Consider the following 24021-nt stretch of genomic DNA (forward strand, 5'->3'; position numbering starts at 1 on the left):
ATGACTGCAAGGTCATGGTGGTGTCCTGAATTGATTAATGTCTTTGACTAAAGTGAAATGCATTGTGGTAATAAATATTAATGACAATATTGACTTATTGATTGATATATTGATTAGCTATCTCGTCCTAAGGTGTCTCTCAACTGGGTCAAAAGATTAATTGGCCTAAAACGAGTCCGGATGTGTAATACATTATCATAGAGGGACGCGTTAACACCTGTATGCACCCAGATTCTGAATAAATATATATTCTTATTAAACAGCCATTTTAAATGTTCATGGGGGCACAGCCAGGACTTTAAGTGGCCGCACCCCTCTGGCTCTGGGACCCGGTAGTAATTAGAAATGAACATTGAAACGGGTCCCTATCAAGCTCCCTGTTCATGTGCTTGCTGTATCTATTTCCGAACAGTGTAAGAAAGGTTAAAGTTATCCACAAAAGCGGTTTGGTTCCCGCTTTAATTTGACATGTTTTACTCAATGTTGCACGCCCCAAGAGTGTCAGCTATTTCCAGGATGTTGGATTTCTGTATTTTTTCATGCACCATACTTCTCTCAGTGCATACTCTGAACCGAGTTGCTTTCAGGTGTTTATAAAGGGCCACGATTGAGTAATATGGCTGAAAGCAGTGCAGTTTCTCACAGTGCCTCAGTGGGCCAAAAAGGTGTACAGGATACATGGTCCTCCAATCTTTGGCCTCTCTACAGAGCTCAGAGAACAATAAATAGTCTTGAATTCCGGTTGCAATTGTTAATCTGTTCAAATGTGTTTGAAGGAAGAATACAGTTTCCAAAAAATTGACAAGGTAAAAGTAAAAGAAATTACAAGGCTAGATTTAAGAAAAGTGGCAATACATTACATGTAGCGCCACTTTCCTTGAGGACCCTTGTGCTCCCCTACCGCCACCATGTGTGTGCTGTATTTAAAATAAGGAGCACCATGATGCAGGGTAGAGGGCAATAGCGTTAGAATTTCTGACGCAATTGATGTACTGTTCAGGGTTATCGCCAACATTTTGGCACTAACCCTGAACAGTACATAGGGGCCCATTGAAAACAATGGCATGCTCCCCTTTAGTACCTGCTGTGAGCGTTAAAATGCCAAAAAAAGATGCACAGAAATCTTTTAGATTTCTTTGCTCTATTTTTTTGGTCCCCCTAGCGGGTGAACATCCCCTTGCATACATTATGCCTGGCTCAAGCATAATGTAGCGATAGGGTTACAAAGTGGCTGTTAGACCTGACAGCCTTAGGGTGGTGACCCCTAACTTTTTGCCTGCCTCCCTCCACTTTTTGACACTGGTCGTGCTGGTTTCAGGACTGCGCACTTTACCACTGCTAACCAGTGCTAAAGTGCATATGTTCTCTCCCTTAAAACATGGTGACATTGGCTCATACCCAATTAGCTTATTTAATTTACATTTACTTGTAAGTACCCAGTAAAGTGCACTACATGTGCCCAGGTCCTGTAAATTAAATGCAACTATGGGCCTGCAGCACTGATTGTGCCACCCAAATAAGTAGCCCCTTAACCTTGTCTCAGGCCTGCCAATGCAATGTCTGTGTGTGCAGTTTCACTGCCACTCGGACTTGGCATTTAAAAGTGCTTGCCAAGCCTTAACCGTCCCTTTTTCTACATATGTCACCCCTAAGGTAGTCCCTAGGTAACCTATAGGGCAGGGTACGGTGTAGCTAAAAGGCAGGACATGTACCTGTGTAGGTTTTATGTCCTGATAGTGTAAAACTCCTACAGTTCATCTTACACTGCTGTAAGGCCTGTCCCTTTCATAGGCTAGGATTAGGGCTACCCTCATATATTGTGTGAGTGGTAAATTCTGAGCTGAAAGGAGTAACAAGGTCATATTTAGTATGGCCAGAATGGTAAAACAAAATCCTGCTGACTGGTGAAGTTAGATTTAATATTATTGTTTTAGAAATGCTACTTTTAGAAAGTGAGCATTTCTCTGCACTTAAATCTTTCTGTGCCTTACAATCCACACCTGGCTGGGTTAAGTTGACAGCTCCCTTGTGCATTTCACTCAGGCAACCCAAAACACAGGATGCTCAGTCACACCTGCACACATCTGCATACTGAATGAGTCTTCCTGGGCTCGGAGGGTGGAGGGCCTGACACTTACATGTCAAATGACAGTGGCCTACCCTCACACAATGGACTGCCAAACCCCCTACTGGGACCCTGGCATACAGGATGGAACTGAAATGGGACCTTGTGCACTTATAAGCCACTCTTTGAAGTCTCCCCCACTTCAAATTCACATTTAGGTATGTAAACTGGGTCCTTGACCCTACAAACTCAGAGACTTCTTGACAAGATACCTCATGGGAAAGAACCTCTGAACCAGAACCTGCAACCTGCCAAGAGAAGCTGCCTGGCTGTCCAAAGGACTCACCTGGACTTCTTTGCTGTAAAAGGACTGCTGACTTGCTGTTGCCCTGCTGCCTGGCTGGCCTCTGGCTCTGCTGAGAAATGCTCTCCAAGGGATTTGATTGGGCTTGCCTACTGTTGCTGAAGTCTCAGGACCAAAAAGACTTCACTTTCTGCAAAGAAATCCTTGTGTGCCCAGAATTCGACGCACAGCCTTCTGGAAACGACACACAGCCTGCACCGTGACGACAAAATCACTGCACAGCCAAAACGGAATGACACAGCCTGACTTCCCGAGTGAAGATCGACGCAGTGCCTGCGTTCTGACCGTAAATTCGCCGCACAGCCCCCCTGGACAGAGCGCATCCGAGCTGGAACCTCACAGCACGACTTCTCGGACGGAGAATTAGCGCAGCGCCTGCCGTGCGACAGAAAATCTGACACAATGCACTACTGGAACAACGCAAGCCTATGACTTCACCCCGCATGGCCAGGATTTCCACTCATCGTCCCTAGGTGCAACAAAGATCCCCATACCTCAGTGAGGAACCTGGACAAAGCAACGCAAGTCCTGTGTTACGGGAAAAGAAACAACGCATCGTCTGTGGGCACCAGAAAATTCAACGCACACCCTCTTGTTTTCCACGCAACCTCATCCTTTGCGATCCTCATGCGTGTATTTTTTGATGCACACCAGGTACTTTGAAAACCAAGCATTAATTGTTTGTTTCTTATTCAAAGACTAATTTACAACTCTTGAAATTCATATTTCAATGTGTACTTATTGCAAATCTTGATCATTTTGACCTTAATCTACTCAGATAAATAGTCTATATTTTTCTAAACCTGTGTGGTGTATTTTTCTGTTTTTTAAACTGTGTCAGCGCATGATTTATTGCACAAATACTCTACACATTGCCTTCCAAGTTAAGCCTGACTGTTCAGTGCCATGCTACCAGAGGGTGGGCACAGGATAATTTGGACTGTGTGTGATTTACCCTGAGTGAGGGTCCTTGCTTGGACAGGGGATGACCTGACTGCCAACCAAAGACCCCATTTCTAACAGGGCTGCAATGCATGCATTGCTCCACTTTGTAAATATGGTGCAGTGATTTTGGCCTTGGGCCACATTTGCATAAAAAAGTGACACTAACATAGGGCAAGGAGGCGCAAGGGGCTCTTAAATATGCCCCACAGTGTTAACAGGTGAGTGGGTGGGTTGTGTGTTTGGAGGGTGGTGAAATGAAGAAGATGCCAGGAAGTGGATTCAGGGGAGAGTGAATAGACAGCGCTCAATAGGAAAGAGATGTGTGGTAAAATAATAGACGGTGCAGATAAACAGAGTGTACATGACTAACACAAAGTTAACATTGGAAGTAATGATTAATTCAAAGTCTAACATTTTCAGAATCGGAATATTTTCGGTACATTTTACAACAAAATTATTGTTTCTACTCACTTATCTTAAACAGCTAACACCCATCTACACTCCACTCATACTCACTTCTCTTTCCCATCTTTCCAGTGTATCATCCTTACACTTACCATACAATGCCACTCTGCTCTTATTCCACCTTTGCCTATTCTTCGAAGCAACGTGCTGCTTGTGCACACTATGCATCTCCATAGGTTCAGAAAATGTGTTAGCTCCATCCCTCCTCTTTCCCAGTTTCACTTTCACAAAATCATTCACCTTCAATCTTCCTCCTCTACATCTGTCATCAATTACTCTATTACTCTTTTCTCTGCTTCACACTCCTTCATCCACTGGGAAGACAATTATGTTTTAGCTTCACTTCCCCTCATACATACAAAAGGCATTTTACAAATGGCTCTATTCACTGTAGTATTGTAAGCTCACACCAATTTCTCCACAGGTCCCTTACGTCATCTTTTGCACTGGCTGCCATTTAAACAATACTCTTGACCAGCTGACAAGCCCCCTCATCTAAGCCATTTCTTTGAGAATTATACAATGATGTGTGCACATGTCTTATTCCATGTTCTCTCAAGAAATCTTGCATCAAAGTGGATGGTAATTCAGTGCCAATATGGGTCAAGATGGCACCTGGAAATTCCTCCCTCATGAATATCTTGTCAAACATCCTAACAACACTCTTAGCTGTAATCTTTCTTGCAAATTCCACAATAATCCCTCTTGAACATGCATCAACCATCACCACAGCAAAATGATCTGATTCGCTCAAACAACCCATAGAACCAATAACATTCAAGCACACCGTGTAGCAGACAGCTTCACCAACAACTAATGTCCCACCACTGTCAGCTCCCACCATCATTCTTTTCTCAATTTTGACATAATGTACATGCTTCTTCCCACTCTTCAACATCCTAGTCACTAAAACGTTTCCTCCTACGTCTTTTGGTAAGCAACTGTACCAAATGACCTTTCATGCGCCAATTTTATTACCTTCATCGTCACACCCTCCCGAAGGACATATGTCTCACCTCTCATGATTAAAGCATCCATAGCACCCCTACACAACAGACACTGCAATATAAAATAAATGCACAACGGGATTCTCACATCACTGTCCCTTTTGTTTCAATCAAGAATACTTCATATTGGATTTTGACAATTGCAATCCTTTGTACTGCTTCTTCCCATTCCTCACGGGTGATAGCTCCATATTCACCTTCCAAAGCATCTCCAGTACTTGCTACCACACACTCCATCTAACCCATTTTGTTCAATGTCTTACATTCATGTACTTCATCCAGTCACAATCTCGACAAACAGTCAGCATGCATATTCTTCCATCCTGAAAAAGTCCCACTTTGTACCCTTTTTAGTGCAAACAAGAGGCAAATCTAACCAACCTAGCAAACGCTTTGTCAGTGCCCTTAGGTTGCAAAACGTTAATCAATGGCTTATGATCTGTCTGTAACATGAAGCACACACCTCACAGATATGTACTGAAATACTTCACTCTCCTGCTACGCCAATGCCTCTTGCTCAATGACAGCATAATTCTGTTTTGTTCAGTAGATCTTGACACAATTGTCACTGGTTTTTCCACCCCATCTTCCAGTTGTGAAAATACAGCCTATGAGCACTTTCTTCAACAGTTAATGTGCTCAATGCTTTGGGATCAAAAGGAGTTAAAATCTTCACATTAGCAATTTCTGACTTGATTTTCTCCAAAGCCTTGTTTTATTTTTCTCCCCACTCAAACTCTTTACCCTTCTTTAACAGCTCACTCAACACTTTTGTTTTTTTCCACAAAATCACACACAAACTTTCCATAGTATTCTATCAACCCATGAATTAACACAATTGATCCTTTCCCTTAGGAACAGGAACTAACCTAATGGATTTTACTAAGTCTTTCTTGGATCTGACTACACACTCACAAATGGTGTACACCAAATATTTAATTTCCTTCAAAACCAACGGACACTTCTCTTTGCATAGTGCAAATCTGCTTCCCTCAAAATGCCCCACACTTTGATCAAAAACGTATTATGCTCCACCTTCGATGGGCCAAAAAACAAACTATAGTTTAAAAACAAATTATGTTTGATATACCTTTAAACAAATTGGTCATCATCAATTGAAAAATGTTTGATGATGTTGCCAGACCAAAAGGAAGTTTGAAAACTCCCTGCATCATGATAAAAGCTGTGAAACCTTTGGACTTTGGATGTAATCTGATCTGATTATACACCAACCTAGTGAAATACCTGGTAATATTGAGTAGCAGAAGTATCTCTGAAATGTTCAGAAGAGGAAAACTGTCCATCACGATACACTGGTTCATGCTTCTTAAGCCCACACAGAACCTTAAACGCCCATCCACTTTTTTGTGTTTACAACTAGGAAAAGTTACTCTGAGGCTTCACATCCTCTATGATCCCTTTAATCTGCATATCAGCCAACATTAGTCTTACTTCTTCCCAAAAATATATGGGAATCTTCCTCTCATTATATCTCATTGGCATTTCCCCCTCTTTCAATTTAATTTCATATATAGCCCTTCAATGTCCCAATTTTCTCTTTAAAAACATCAGGGAATTTACCCTACAAGATATGTAGCTCCCACCTTCTTGTACTGCTAAAACGTATTTATCAGACCTAGGATCTAAAATAATGTGCAGATCATATTCCTGAACCCAACCCTATATGTCAGGACCATCCTGTGAAACAAATATTTTTCCTACAGCCTCTCCTTCCTTAAGTGCAAAACGGGATTGCATGCACCCTAATATGTGTATGTATTCACCATCATACCCTTTGAGACATATACCAATGCGCTGTAGAATGGTATTTAGCCACAACGTACGAAACAAAGCCTTTGGTACAATAGTATATATTGATTGTGGATGAACTGTTAACTCAATAGATGTATCATTCATGAGAAACTCTACTCTCACTCTATCTTGAACCCCCATCACCATTGGTGCAAAGTACCCTTTCGGGTATTTCCCCATCTTTTTCTACACAATCCACTTGACTTGTGGATACATTTTTGCTTAGTGTTGCTAAGTGACCCCTCCTTCCACACTTGCAACAATCTTTATCATGTGCAAATCACATCTTAAAGTAAGCAGCATGAGCTATACAGCCTTATTTTCCTACCACATTGACATATCCTCTTTCCTGGCATCACTCTGCTGCATTTCCCTCATGCATGAGCCAGACTCTTACACTATCCTTGCAGTGCCAATGGCCATCTGCACAGTGGAATTTCTCACTACCCATAAGCTCTCCTGCATCTTCCAATTATTTTACTGCACAATTAACTGATCCCGGATCATCTGACCAATCATATTACCAAACTGAAATTTTTCCGTAGTCTGTTTATAAGCTTTTCCAATTACTTTTCTGAGACTGCCTGTAAAGTTTGTGCCTCTGGTTATGATGTTAACGTGTTCTCCGAAAAACACTTCTAATCTTCCTTAAGCTTCGACATAAACATCAATAATTTCTACATTGTCTGCTCCTAAAGTTGTGGGTAAAAATTTGGATTTGTGATGACCTTCCTTCTATAATGCATCTACTAATCAAGCCCTCTTTCTTGATGTTCTAAAATGTAACCCATCAATGGCCTCCAAATAATTTTTCTAATTCTCAATCCATGTTTTGTGCGAACCACTCACCTGAATTCCAGGCATTCTGATGGGGCGCTGACAATACCCCAATCCCTGTGAGGGCTAACCTGGCTGTGAGGAAGGATACACTGCCCTATTGCAAGTCGTCAAGGGGAAGGGGGTTTTGGGAAGACAAAAAGAAAAAATACCAGCTTCTGCTTCGTGGACTGAAGAATCAGACTGCTGGACCCTGGACTATGTGTCGTGTTCGGCATCAGGACTTCTGGGTTCTTGTTTTTTTAGGATTTTGGCAGCAAAATAATTACGTCATTAATACATTGAACTTGCATAAACTATTGTACTTTGCATAATGTCAGTTACTGTTGACACATTGTGCAAGCGTTTCTTTAAGGTTGAAAAAGTCTGGTCCTCTTTTTATAATACTTTCAGAGGCTCTGAAGCAATTTCTAAACTCAAAAACAGTTAACTTGACTAAAGAGCTTCTATGTGTTCTGGTGTAATCTCTTGCCAATAAAAGTTCAGATAAACTTGCTTTATTTCCAATCTCCTAATTCTCAGGGGAGTGCTTGTTACAGGAAATATGTCTTTCCCTAATGTCTGTTTAGTAGTATCTTGGATTCCTACCCAAACGATAAATAATGCTAGTTCTTATTGTCATAAATTATGTAAAAAACAGAGCTCTGTTTTGTTTCACTTAAGCGATTAATCTTTCTTTACCTTGAAATGAAGTTAGTTGCTTGAAAATTTCAGAAGTTAAACTGTTTTTTTTACCTTTCTTATTTTCTCTCTTTCACAAGAAATACAGGATTGTCAGCAGAAGAGGGAAGAGTACAGCCAGGACTCCGCAGGAAGCTGACCGGTGGATGAGGATCTCTGCTGGAACCCGACTGGAAGCTGGTCAGAGAATGAGGAACACTGGAACTTGACTGGAGGCAGGCTGGGAAAAAAAGGAATTGGACTTGCACTGGAACTCGACTGGAGGTAGGTTGGAGGAAAAGGAACTCGACTTGAGTGGAGACAGGTGAGCAGAGCAATAGGTACAAAGCCAAGCAAGGCCTCAGTAGAACACAAGCATTCTTAAATAATAAAACGTGCACATGTGCCTTTTGGCAGTTGATTGCTTGCTAAGGAAATGAGCAATTATCCTCCTGATTGTGGCACATGTTTAATACAGATCACATTGTAAAGAGCACATATATTGGAGCAGGTGGAAAGGCAGTTGGTTGCTTGTTAAGGAAATTAGCATTTATCCTACTGATTGTGGCACATGTTCAATACAGGTCACATTGTGAAGAGCGTGTTTTGGAAGTTGCAGTTGGAGCAGGTGGAATACAATATGCATAATCAGTAAACATTGGTTATAATAAATGAGACATTTAACAAGCATTGGTTTTTGCAAACTTGATATTCAAGGATGTAATGAATATACCAAAATAAGTCTGAATGTTGCAAGCAACAGCATCCTACTGTAATCGAGCTCATGGATGTGCTACTGTACCCACAACAATCCATTCCTCCCATTCGATTGGAGGTGACCATTCCTGAGCCAAAAACATTGGAGGAACAGCAACTGATTGATCTGGGTGAGATTTCATTGCTAAATGTCTTTACATGTGATTTCCTTTTTCTAGTTCAGTAAATGTTCCTTTCTTTTACTTGCATACACAAGCCCTACCTCTGTTTCTGATCATTAGCATTACCCTTGATGAGTCCTATTTCTTTGTTGAAGACCTCAGAGGTGTTGTTCTTGCCTGCTGCCTCCCACACAGAAGATGTCTTGCTCCTGCAATATAACATATGGGCTGCAAGGCCGAAATTGATACTGCGTTGGTAACTGTAATCCACGCTGTGAACAGCTGCATTCTTTCTCTGCTCTATAATGCACGTTGGACCAGCAGTGCTTATGCCTATTATCTTGAAATGGTCTTAGAATGCTGAAATACGCTCACATGAGTTAGTTTGTGTGCCTGCTACAGATGACTGGAAACATCCTTGAGCTTCTTTACTATAAATTATGCCTACCTCCACAGGTGGCAAACACCCAAACACCATCCACGGTGCCTTTGAATAATGGCTTAACTCTGACTATGGCAAAGCAATGCCATTACACATCCATGGGTATCACCACAGGGTTCCACTCTTAGGTGGCTGTCCTTCACCTTGAGCAGGTGTTCATCACCAACTTTAAGTGATGAGCGGGACCACTGGAATTGTTTTGTTCGAAATGGGGTCTCTGGTTGGCAGTCAGTCTGCACTCTGTCAAAGCAGGGACCCTCACTCCATTCAGGGTAAGGGAATTACACTCCTAAGACAACCCCTGTTCACCCCCTTGGTAGCTTGGCACAAGCAGTCAGGCTTGTCTCAATGGAAATGTGTCATGTATTTATACGAACACACAGAGTAATACAGTGAAAACACTACAAACTAGACATGACACCAGTTTAGAAAAATAGCCAATATTTATCTAAATCAAACAGTACCAAAACGACAAAAATCCAACACACACAAGTAAAGTTATGAATTTTTAAAGTAATAGAATCTTACTCCATAGAAAATAATGAAAAACTTTGTTGTTACACAAAGTACCTGGTTTGCGTCAAAAATAAAACCACATGGGTGAGTCTGCATCGAAAAAGTCAGCAATGCGTTGATTTCTTACTCGCAAGTGAGGCTGCACGTCATTTATTCTCTGTTCAGGTAGGCGATGTGTCACTTTTCTCTCCCACAAGGGAGCGATGCATCGATTATCGGACGGGGCACCTCGGATCCATGCAGGTTCACAATGATTCATCTGAAATCCGTCCGAACGGTGATGGAAAAACAACGCTGCAAGGGGTTTGCATCAATTTTACAGCCACTTTGCATGTGGTGCTTCGAAATTTTACCCACACAGCTTCCTGTGCAGTGATTTCAGGGCATTTTCTACCAGCTTCACCTTTCAAGGGCCCAGGGACTGGACAGGGTGCCACTTGGCAGGGCAGGAGTCTCAGCAGTGAGTCCAAGTGCTGGCAGAGGAAGTCTTTGATGGCCCTGAGACTTCAAAACAGGAGGCAAGCTCAGTTCAAGCCCTTGGAGATACTTCACAAGCAGGAATATACCACAAAGTCCAGTCTTTGTCTTCTTTGAGACAGAAGCAGCAATTGCAGGCTAACCCGGCAGAGTACAGTCACAGGCAAAGGGGCAGTACTCCTCCTCCAGCTCTTTAGCTCTTCTCATTGGCAGAAGTTCCTCTTGGTTCCAGAAGTAATCTAAAAATCTGGGGTTTTGGGTCCACTACTTACACCCCTTTCTGCCTTTGAAGTAGGCAAACTTCAAAGGAAAGTCTGTGTTGTTCACAAAATCCTGCCTTGCCCAGGCCTGGCTCCAGACACACACCAGGGAGGTTACAGACTGCATTGTGTGAGGGCAGGCATAGCCCATTCAGGTGTAAATGACCACTCCTCCCTCCACCCTAGCCCGGATGGCCCATCAGGATATACAGACTACACCCCAGCACCCTTTGTGTCACTATCTAGTGGAGATTCACAAATAACCCAACTGTCCATCTGACCCAGACAGGGAATACATAACCACTCAGGTCCAGCAGACATGACCATTGCCGATAGGCACAGTACGTTTTTAGGATATACTTTCACCAACACAGAGAGGGGTCGGATGGTCTGAACTGTGTTTATCAAACAGTCCCATTACCAATGGACTATGATCATGTGTTCCAGCCTGTTTGCCACATAGCACACAGGGACATATTCTGTAGGCCATAGCCTGACCAGGAAAATACATTTTCCTCAAGCATCACATCCATAGGTCTTGGCGTATAAGTTGTGTACTTAAGATACATTATACATTACACCAGAGATTAACAATCTGTGGTCCTGGGAACTCTGGGGGTCTGTGAAGCCTACTCAGGGGGTCCATGATTACTTGGAAGAATAAATAATGTTAAATGATAAATAAAGTGCATATAAATAAAGAAGGTAAATGTACAATTTCAAAGTAAAATTTTTCTGTAAAAGTTAAATCATTTGAAATTGGAGGCTAAAAATTAAGTTAGTATCCTTAGATGGATTTGTGAAAGTAGTGCAAGTGCATCATACAGCATAGGGTATGGACGATGAGTGGCGCCAATTGAATTTAAAAACACTCCAACCCTCCTACTAAAATGACAATCTTGATTTTTGTTATATTTTTGATTGTGAATTAAATAAATAATTTCTTCATTTGTGTGTTTACTTGATGAATGCTTGTTTCTGTATTGTTTGTGTATCATTTAGCTGTTTAGGTCATAGAAAACTTTAGGCCATGTTCTCCAGCTTCCACTAATAATTCAGTGGGAGTCCCCAATTCCAATAATAACTCAGTGGAGGACCCCGATTTCCAGTAATGATTACGCAGAGGTCCTCCGAGGACAAAAGGCTAAGAACCAGTGCATTAAACCATTCATGAAATTCCCTGAACATTTTTTAGCTGAGGGCTGCTAGTGCCTGCTCAGCGAATGGCTTTGCTATGTTAGTATATGAATTTAAGAAAACCCACAAAACAATTCTTAGAATGCTTCCATTTCTGCTCAGCAATGCAACAGGTGGGTCTGGGACACACAGGGGTCATTATGACCCCGGCAGTAAAATCCACCTACTGCCGCAGCGATGGCCACCAAAAGACCGTCGCCGTGGCTACCAGCCGTCCCCCAAAATATGACCACAGCTGGATTTCCACCAGAAGGATGGCAGAAATCCAGCTGATGTCCAGCGGAGGACCCCCTGGTCACAGGTAAGTGGGTGCACCGACAGGGGAGGGACTGTTGTGTGTGTGTGGGCGTGTGTGTGTATGTCTGCGCGTGCATGGATGCGGGTGTGTGTTGCATGTTGTACGTGTGTGCATGTTTGGGGGTGTGAGTGCGTGTATGTTGAGTAGTGTGAATGCGTGTCTGTGCGTATGTATGTATGTATGTAAGTGTGTGTGGATGTGTGTGTAAAAGGATGCATGCATGCATGGATGAATGTGGGAATGGATGTGTGTATGCGTGCGTGCATGTGTGAATGGAGGGGCGTGTATGAAGGGGGGTCTAGAGAGGAAGTGGGGAGGGGAACCTGTGGAGGGAGAGGGGGGTGGGGGCGACCCCTATCAGTGACAGAGAAAGGATTCCTTGTAAGTGAGAGTGCCTATCACCATGGTTTTCATGGCGGTAGGGAAGGCACGAAAACCATGGCGGTAGGCGGGGTCATAATCCTGCAGGTGGGCAAGTGACAGCTGCCGGGCTGGAGACTGATGTCTCCAGCCTGACGGCTGTTACCACCATGGCGGTTGGTATGATACATTGGCGGTTTGGCTTCAGCTGTACTTTCCTCCATGTTACTGCTGACAGCCAGGGTCATAATGACCCCCTAAGTCAGAAATAGCAGCTTTGTGTTTTAGAGCCGGACCTGTGCTGCTGGTCAAAGTAATCGTTATTCAAAGGTGTAGTGAATTAGGCAAGGAGGCAAAAATAAGTCACCATAAACAAAATAAGTTATGCATTACTAATATGGAACAATCCGGCATCCCAAGGAATTTTGTTATCCGGTAGCTATGGTTACAAAGTGGTTATTTCACATTTATTCAAAAATCATATGTAGCCATATGATGTCAGTTCATGAGTCGACAAAAACAAATGAATACCATGAAGAAACAAAAAATGAATACATTATAATTGAAATGAATTGATGACTACAGGAGAAATTATAGACCACGGCCAGCGCCATTTAAAGATGCCATACTCAATAGACATAGGGGGTCATTCTGACCTCGGTGGTAAAAGGCGCTTACCGCCGGTCAGAAGACCACCATAACACCGCCGCGGCCGCGGTAAACCGCCACGGTCATTCTGACCCGCAACTGGCAAACCGCCAAAAACCCGACATCCACAAAAGTCCGCCACACCAAAGGTCAGTGAAAAAATGGCGATTACCAAACCTCCACCGTCACGCCAACAGAAATACGCCCATGCCATTACGACCCACGAATCCACGCGGCGGTCTTTCAACCGCAGTATTCAATTGGCGGTACACACCGCCGCGGTCAAAATACACACACCCTTACAAAACACAACCACATTGGACAATTTGAAATACACACACCTGATACACATACACACACCACTCCCACACACCTAAGACAATATAAAACACACACCCACATTACCCACAAACCCTTACTTCCACAATTGCGAATCAAGGACAGAGAGAGACAGCACTGCTTAGAGTAGACCATCACACAGAGGCTAATCACAACATCACCCACACAATTACAACGCACAAAACACCATACACCACCACACACATCACACTCCACAACACAAACAACATCCCTCACCTCATCCACACCACCCCATGGCACCCCAAAGACACCCCAGGTTCTCTGACGCAGAACTCAGGGTCATGGTTGAGGAATTAGTATGTGTAGAGCCCCAGCTCTTCGGGGCACAGGTGCAGCACACCACAATTGCTAGGAAGATGGAGCTATGGCAAAGGATAGTCGACAGGGTCAACGCGGTGGGACAGCATCCACGCAATCGGGAGGACATCAGGAAGAGATGGAACGACCTACGGGGGAAGGTGCATTCCATGGTATCAAGGCACAACATTGCGGTGCAGAAGACTGGCAGTGGACCCCCACCTACTCCCCCAGAATTCACAGCATGGGAGGAGGAAGTCTTGCACATCCTGCAGCCTGAGGGCCTCGGAGGAGTATCTGGAGGAATGGACTCTGGTAAGTCAAATCTTAACTACTACTTCCCACCCCCACCCCATCTGCATGCCAGCATATACCCCCACCCTCACCCCCACCCCCATCACACCAACTCCTTCCAAATGTACCACCATTACAACCCACCCATCCCAACACCTAGACCTGCATGCGACCACAAAGCATGGACACCCATCACCAAAGCATGCCCACTGCACACACACATCACCCCCACAAGCCACCCTCACAAAAGCCCCCACACGGGAATGCCTGCACTTGGGTACACAGACACCCATCCATCCCACGAAATGCCACACACAGAACCAATAACCATACCCTTATACCCCTGCAGGACCCGAACGCCACCACACTGCCACGGAGGGTACAGAGATGTCCATCCCACCCCCAGAAGAGGCCCCCAGCGATGACAGCAGCTCTGTCGACCTGGACCCAGATGACCAGCCCAGCCCATCGGGGACCTCTGGACAGTCGGTTCCCCACAGACAGCCACAGGCTACACCAGACCTAACCCGCTCTGGGAACACCAGCACAGCTCCCACCCAGCGGGCCCATGCCTCTGTCTCTAGGACACGTCAATCAGCGGTGTGTCCACCACTACAGGGCACCCAGGTTGACCCACCACCCCAACAACAACAGGGACCTGGGGGCAGTGGTAGTGGGCACACCGTCCAGGGGACAGAGGCCCAGGGAACCAGGGGAACTGGGAGGGCTGCTGTGCGACAGGGGGGGACAGGCCCAGGGAACCCACTCTCCAAGAGGCCCTCACCACCATCATGGGAGCATACCACCACTCCCAGGAGACGATGGCGACGGTACTGGCCAGGTTCCAGGAGATCCAGGCACTGCAGGAGGAACGGTACATGGGGTTCAGAGAGGAACTGAGGAACATCGGTTCCGCAATGAGGACCATCGTCCTGGCCCTTAACCAGATAGTCACCACATTGCGGGACCATGTGGCACCCCAAAGGGCCCCTGTCACTAGCCTGGACCATGAACAGCCTACCACCTCCGCCGGCGCTAGTGGACAGGAGGCCCCCACACAACGACAGGCCACCAGAACCCCACCTCCTGCTGAAGAACAACCACCCCGCAAGCGGAACCTGAGATCACACAAGAAGACAGAGTAGGATTGCAAGACCCCGCCAGCATAAGATACCCCCTGATGTCATCCCACTGTCCCACATTGTCACCCTGTCCAACCTTGAACTGCCCCTGCTCCATCCTTCCACAGGCATATGGACAATGCACCTGTGAAACTGAGAACTGGACTCTGCCATGGACATTACTCCACCCCCACCCATCACCGTATTACTATCATGTACCTATATGTAGCACTTAAAATAAATCACTTATTGCACTTACAATTACAGGAGTCTGCTTGTATTTTACTATTATGTATCACACATAACGGTGCAATTATGTTCTGTTACATTGCAATGACAACATACCAATGACAACAAGCTGTAGTCCATGGGCAAACAAAGCAGAAGTCACGCAGTTAGTCAAACAGCTCTGAAAAGTGAAGGGAAAGTCACAATTCAGTTAAAAGGAAATGGGGGGAAACACAGAAAGTAGAGACGCAGGAGGCCTGAAGTAAATGTAAAATGGCGTGGGTGAATCTTACCTGTATGCTACTGAAAATACTGTTGCATAACTGTATCCCTGTTGTCCGTGTCGTCCCCGTCGTCTTCCTCCTCTTCACTCTCCACAGGCTCCACAGCTGCTACAACACCACCATCTGGACCATCCTCCTGCAGGAAAGGCACCTGGCCTCGCAATGCAAGATTGTGAAGCATACAGCAGGCCACGATGATATGGCACACCTTCTTTGGTGAGTACATTAGGGATCCACCTGTCATATGTAGGCACCTAAACCTGGCCTTCAGGACCCCGAAGGTCCTTTCTATTATCCTCCTAGTTCGCCCATGGGCCTCATTGTACCGTTCCTCTGCCCTGGTCCGGGGATTACTCACTGGGGTCAATAGCCAGGAGAGGTTGGGGTAACCAGAGTCACCTAATAACCACACACGGTGTCTCTGTAGCTGTTCCATCACATAGGGGATGCTGCTATTTCGCATAACATACGCGTCATGCACTGACCCAGGGAACTTGGCATTTACATGGGAGCTGTAATGGTCTGCCAAACAGACCACCTGGACATTCATAGAATGATAACTCTTTCTATTTCTGTACACCTGCTCACTGCCTTTGGGGGGTGCCAAAGCCACATGGGTCCCATCAATGGCACCAATGATGTTGGGGATATGTCCAAGGGCATAGAAATCACCTTTCACTGTAGCCAAATCATCCTCCTCAGGGAAAACAATGTAGCTCTGCATGTATTTCATCAGGGCAGACAACACTCTGGACACAACCTTAGAAAACATAGGCTGAGACATCCCTGATGACATGGCCACTGTTGTCTGAAAAGACCCACTTGCCAAAAAATGGAGTACTGAGAGAACCTGCACCAGAGGGGGAATCCCTGTGGGTTGGCGGATGGGGGACATCAGGTCTGGCTCCAGCTGGGCACACAGTTCATGAATAGTGGCTCTGTCAAGTCTGTAACAAAGTATAATATGTCGTTCTTCCATTGTCGACAGGTCCACCAGCGGTCGGTACACGGGAGGATTCATCTTTCTCCTCGCAAGTCCCAGCGGACGGGGCCTAGGAAGGACAACATGGAGTACAGAGTGAAGCAAGCCACAGGTTCGTTCACACAGCTTGCACAGTAAATGAATCGCAATGCAGTGAAAGGCGTGTATGAGTGGCAATGCACGGCCTAGGCCTGTGTGGCGCAGTAGAAATTAAGCCATGTGGGCCTTTGAAATGGCAGCTGCCTGACCTGTGAAGTGTGACAATGGGATGTGAGGTCAATGTGCTGGTGTGACACACTGTGGCGGTAGGCGGTCGAAGACCGCGGTGCGAAGCCGCATTGGTTAACATTGAACCCTATGGGTATCAGGAGCCAATGACGATGTGCGCCGGCGGTCGCGGTACGCACCGCGGCGGTACGCACCGCCGCAGGCGTGACCGCCATTTTCTAGCTGCTTAATCACTCGAGACCTGATCATCCACAGGAGAGGACCTATACTGCAAGTGCTGCTGTGACCTCGGTCTGGGAGATACTATGGCTGCTGCGACTGGGAAAGGGCCCCTGCCTTCACTTCAGAAGAGTTGGAGAAACTTGTTGATGGGGTCCTCCCCCAGTATGCGCTACTCTACGGTCCTCCAGACCAACAGGTGAGCACACTGGGTACACGTTGAATGGGCTATGCCTGTGTTGAGTGGGGTGTATGTAAGATGGTGGGGAGGGGAGCGAATGAGGAGTGCAACCCACGACAGATGAGAGCATGTGCCACATGGCAAGGTTGGGGAGGGGGGGCCACTCACATCTACCATGCAGAAAAGTGATGATATTTCCTTTCCCCCCCTGTACATGTCAAATAGGTCAGCGCCCATTAGAAGATTGAGATTTGGCGTGCCATCGCCAAGGACGTCCGGGCCCTGGGGGTCCACAACAGACGGGGCACCCACTGCCGAAAGAGGTGGGAGGACATCCGCCGCGGGACCAGGAAGACCGCCGAGTCTCTGCTGAGGATGGCCTCCCAGCGTAGGAGGGGTGCCAGTCGTACCTTGACCCCCCTGATGTCCCGGATCCTGGCGGTGGCCTACCCCGATTTGGATGGGCGCGTGGGGACATCACAGCAGACACTAGGGGGTGAGTATCAGCACATTCTGCTATCTTTGCGCGCAGTGGAGCTGGACTTATTGCCTATGTATTTAGATTTCGCACTGTTCATTTTTTTTTTTTTATATTTCATATAGATGATTTTCCATGACTTCAATGAACCTATTTTATACATAAATTGTATTATCAGTTTCATTATGTCTTTGCATTTTTCCGGGGGGTTTGAGGGGTGTCACTCTGAGTTGTTGCTCTGCATTGGTGTGTAGATAGTTGGGAGGGGGGGTGGGGGGGGTGTGTTGCGTATGTGTGTGCCCGTAAGCTTTCATCCTACCCCCTCCCCTGTGTCGTAGGTGCAGTACTCACCGTTGTCGTCTGCGCCGGCGTTCGTACTCGTGGTAGATGAGCAGGTAGACAATAGCTGGTAGGATGTTTAATTCGGGTTCCATGCTGTCCAGGTTCCTCGTGGAGTGTGTATAGGTGAGCGTTTTCCCGTTCGTAGTCTGTTTCCGCCGTGTTTTTATTGGCGGAGCTCCCGCCCCGGAAAAGGTGGCGGATTGGTGAGTTGTGATAGGGTGGGCGGTACATTGTCTGCCGCCTGCCTGTTGGCGGTGACCGCCGCGCTGTTTGTCTGTCCCGCCGTGGCGGTCGGAGTGTTAAAGTGGCGGGCTGTGTTGGCGGTTCCCGCCAGGGTCAGAATTCCTTTTTTTTTGACCGCCTGCCTGTTGGCGGGTTGGCCGCCGCTTTATCACCGACCGCCAGGGTTGGAATCACCCCCATAGTCTAAAAGTGCTATGAAGATGAGTGATCGTGCAGTGCTCTTGCGCTGTGAACAAGTGAGAAATGGAAATCAGATACAGAAAACAAGGGCATAATAAGGTTTTGCTGATGTTAGCTATATTACCGTGGGGCGCTATACAATTTAATATTTCTTCTCTCAGTTTTCCTTAAATACAAATACAGTCCAAAACAATCTTTATATTAACGTTCCAACCCCATGGAATAAATAATCAGGGTCTTCAGAAGAAATAAGGACAACAGACATTTGAGTATAACACCCTTAAAAGAGAAAGTGGCCAGACTCAAAGCCATGCAAAAGATAATGCTATCAGTATTGCACAATACAGGGTAATTAAAGGCTTACTTGTATCAGCATGGTCATAGAAATTAATTCTAGAAAAACGAGGGTACAAATATGTTAACTAATTAAAAATGAGGTATGCAAGAAGTGCAGAATCCACAGTTGTAATCCAGGTTTTCAAACAAGTGACACGCTTACCTTTTGAATGAATGACCTTTCAACTTAACTACAAGGAAATTAAAGTAATATCACGAGAAAGGTAAGCTATGTCAAACCAATGGTTGTAAAAAACTTATGGTGGCAAAATTACTGAGGCAGTGCAAGCAAACGCAAATGAGTAACATGGCATAAAATCTCCTTGAAGCTCCACTGGACACCTTACATTGAGAAAATCAAAACGACTTAGCATCTACTCTACTCCTGTTTTTTAACTTTTTAACTTTTTAACTGAAATTTATAGCAAGATACAAGATACTTTATTTCTTCCTTCAACAAGTCATGCAACATTCATAAATGCTGCTGTGATTTCCCAAATGGATTATGGTAACATGATTTGTTCAGTTTTCAATCAGAATATATATATATATGTAAACTTCATAAGATCCAGAAAGCATCAGAAGGATTGCTTTCTGAATTTAAAAGAGTTAACAAGAGTCCCTTCAAATTTACAATGATTCCCTTGCCACTAGTGAATCTAGTTTGTGGTACATTAACTAAAAATTTAAGGGCCATATTTAGAACTTGGCGGACGGGTTACTCCATCACAACGGTGACAGATATCCTGTCTGCTGAAATCAAAATCCCGTGAAAATACAATGGGATGGGATATCCATCACTGTTGTGATGGAGTAACCCATCCACCAAGTAATAAATGAGGCCTAAAGTAATTTGCCAGTTAGTACCTATGTTTGCCTCTCAAAACTGGCCACTTTTCCATCTGCCCTAAACTAGACAAGATTAATTATTTGTAATTCCTCTTTTATAAAAAATGATTGAGCACGGAATCACCTTGTTGGCTAATAGATAGGTAACTAGGTCAACAAACCTTGTTGTCTAATTGTTTGGCCACTTGCCTTAGCACCAAGTACTAAAAACTTAATAGACAAAAGACAGTATAAAACAGTTCAGTTTGCCAGAGATAGGCAACATGGAAAATATGCTGTAGGCCAATAAAATGACATTACTCTATATCCACTTGGTTTCTGATCTGACAGCTCTGTTCTTTGTGCAATCACTGCAAATAGTTGGCATTCCAATGGACTTCAGAGTAGTATCCAGTAGCTTCAGGACGAATAGTTCATCCCACTTACAAGAGCGGATGAGTGAAGTGGGATGCTACCTAGAGCAATGACATGTATTTAATGCTTTGGGCCTTCTGAGGACCATGATAATGCTAACAGCAAATCTATAACCGAAACATCCATCTGACAAAAGATTACCTGGGAAGGGTAACACAGCCAGCCCAAATGAACATTAAATGGACAAAAGGGGAACTCCCCTGAAACCTCTGCCAGATAAAGCTGCACTTTAAAAAAAAAAATTGAGCTTCCTAGAAATGGTCATGTCCTGAAAAATGCCCCTATGTGAATCCAAGCTGTGTTTTCAAAATTGTACAGAACATCCTGAGGTAGTTTCTGTGGGACTGTGGTGTGCCTAGGATTCAATTAAACACCTTTCATTAGGAAGTATATGGTAGTGATATTGCGCTCCTGAATCTGCACAATTATCATCTGGCAGTACATGTAGTGGTGATTAATGTTTGGGCCTTCTAAAGGTTTGATGGATATACTCTTAGACTATATAGATACAGGATGGAGGAAAGGTTTTTCCATTACTTATATGGCGGTGTCACTAAGGTGCCCTTCATATCGCCAATGAAATATGTAATGAAAGTATGGAAGAACCCCAGCAGTGAAACTCGGTAGAAGAAAATAACAAAAGACATCCCCCTGTGGGTGGGTACCTAGTTGACGGAAGTCAGTGAACTGTCAGTCTTTATAAAATTACACTTGATTGGTATTTCAAAAATAAGTAATATGTACGTTTAAAGAGCAATGATGTCTTTCTTTCAAGTAAGTAATGAATACAGAATTGCAAATGAGCAATTTCACAGGTACCTTCAGCTGTGCCATGCCTTGCTAGGGTAAACATATTGAAAAGGGGGAGCTTGCACCCTTAGGAAATTGTCTACTAATGAAAAAACACGAAAGTGAAAACAATGTCAACAATATACAAAACACTAACATACAGTGCATCACATACACTCACATAACTGAAGGTGAAATTGGCAAAAGGTGTTGGGAAGCTAGATGAAGGTGATTGGCAGGGAGCTATAACGCACCCCTGACAAATTTGAAACCAGTTTAAGACTTATATGATATAAAATAAGTCACAGAATCTATTATTTTACTACCCTCTGAGCCTGATTCACAAAGGCAAATATACACTGTGGTGTAGGTTTACAATTGTTTGCTGATCACAAAGATATTTTCTAGTAGTATCTTTACGACTGTCGAACCTCTGCACATAAAAAGATAGGACAGTCCACAAACTTTGAGTAAATTCAACCTTAGTGGTGACACTGCAAGATAGCCCAAAGAGTGGCTCTACCATCATAAGAGTGGAGATGTAATGATCTGGATTGGTGTTTGGAGGATGAAAGGGATCTATCAAAATGAGGGCATGTCAGGGGAAATTTGATAAAATAGAGAGACAGTATCTAATCTGTAGTGACCTGGTTGTTCTCTTTTAAAAATGATGTAACAACAGTAAATGATAATGGGGTCCAGTGAATCCACTACTCCAATCCATTATTCATGAAACTATATGGAATGTTTCTGTGCTCAATACTGTGTCATAGTGATGGCTGTACCTAAAAGGTTGGATTGGTTTGTTTGATTTTAATGTATGTGTAAAATGCAAAACTAATAAAAACATTTATAAAAAGAGTGGCACAAGGCTTGGATGTTCACTCTATTCATGCTATTTCTGTTGGTGCTAGAACCACTAGACATAGTTATACACTCCAATCATTAAATAAGGTGATTCGGACAGATACAAGAGATATCATGCCTTATACCTGTGGATATCGTGCCAATTCATAAAGATTTAAAAAAATCAATCAAAGAAATGATGGCTGAGATCAGTCTAGAACTGCCAGTATCAGAGGATATGGCAGGTGAATTATCCTAAAAAAACAAAACAAACAACTTCCAGTTTCGCAGTATGTAATGGGATGATGTAACTACAACATTCACTAAAGGAAAGTGGAAAAATCATGAAAATTACAGCCATTCCCAAATTCATTTATGTTTTGGCATGCCCCCTCTACACATTATAGAAGATATGTATTTTTCTAAATGCCAGATATTAAAGAATGTGTATGTAAAAAATAACAAGCAGTGTTGCAATCGCTGGCCTGCAGGCAGAAAGCCTAATGCTGCCAAACCTAAAATTATCAGAGACCTTTTCATAAACGTTCACAGTGGGCAAGTGATTTTCCTTTCTACGCCAAGTGCATTTCCTTAGCTCGATCTTTTTGTTCAGTCTGCCTACCTATACCTCAGATTCTGTCTCTCCTTTCCCCTACCCAACATTTGGGACCCTTGACAAGACATATTTTCTGTATGACCCTGTTTCTGAAAATGTGTACATAATTCAGTAATGTTAGGCATCATGCAGGCTTGAATGTGAAGAAAATGGCTAATAAAACTGAAAGTTATTCTGAACAGGGACCCAAAATATGTTTTGCCCGGTCCTTAAAAATCCTTAAGTTCCTTAAGATGACATTGATAATAATGCATTCCACCTGGTACTACAGTACTTTTCCATCAAACTAAAACAAAAGCATTGAGAAGCCTGAGGAGGAAGCTACTGCATGAAATGACAACCATTTTGATGAATACCTTCTCCTTGAAAATATAATGCTTTGTGGAAAAGATAAACCCCTATTTTAAAGGTCAGCGTGGCAAAAAGGTGATAAAGTAAAAGGTGGTGGGTATACAGGATTAATGGGGTCGAGTTTGGGAAGGGGAGATTTCAAAGGAGGACTAAATAGAATGGGGAAATAAAAAAAATAAAGCTGGAGAGGAGGTAAGGAGTTTGTACAAAAGAAGTAAAACTGGAGGAGCATCACAAGGTGCACGGAAGTCAGGAAAGAGGAACTTTGAAAACGGTAAAAAAAGGAAACAATATCACTTCAGGATCTTGTGCAGAATCAGCAAAATGGTGTAATGATGCAACCACTGCTGGTGCATGCATAGTTACCAATGCATGTGTACAGTAGTCGAATTACATGGGTTCCATTTGCTTTGCTTTTTTCCTGATATAAAATGGCAAATAGTGTAGGGAAAAACATTGCACTGGGAAGAGAGAAACATGGGGGGCAAAGGGAAAAGCACACAATGTAGAGAAGAACAAGGACCACAGAGGTAGGTGCAAAGGAAAGAGCTAGAGCAGCACAGTGTGAGGAGAAGCAAACAATGGTGAGAGCAACATGCAGGGTAAGGAGAAGCACATGAGACAGAGCAACAGTGTGGCAGTGGGTAGAAGTATTCAAGAGAGCAAGCAGCACGTGTGAGAGAGCAACTTGGAGCACTGGGGACAGGGCAAGCAATTGGAGGAGGGGTGAGCACAAGAGGAAGAGATGCCAGTGACACACACAGAATGGGAATACGCACACTTTTATGGAGTACTTCTCCAAAAAGAAAAAAAGTTCCAGTAAAGTGAGCAGTGGAAGGATACAAGTCAGCCAGTCAAGGAATGGTAAAGGGGACAAACACAAAATGAGAAAAGGAAAGCCACTGAAAAAGAAGCAAGCTAATGAGAGTAACAACCAAGGATAAGCAATGGGTAGGCTGTAAGCCCATCTAACCTCCTAGGATTGCACAATAGGCATTTTGGCAATCAAAGAGTTTGTGGTCTTTGGGAGACATAAGAAAGGAATTTTTTGTCAACAACATTTTTCGTCAAGAAAGGCTTTCACAACGTTGGTTCCATTAACAAGTTGAAAACCAATCATGATAAAAAATCACCCGCAGTGGCTTGAAAATA

This window comes from Pleurodeles waltl, chromosome 10, assembly GCF_031143425.1.
Source record: "Pleurodeles waltl isolate 20211129_DDA chromosome 10, aPleWal1.hap1.20221129, whole genome shotgun sequence".
Lineage (NCBI taxonomy): Eukaryota > Metazoa > Chordata > Amphibia > Caudata > Salamandridae > Pleurodeles > Pleurodeles waltl.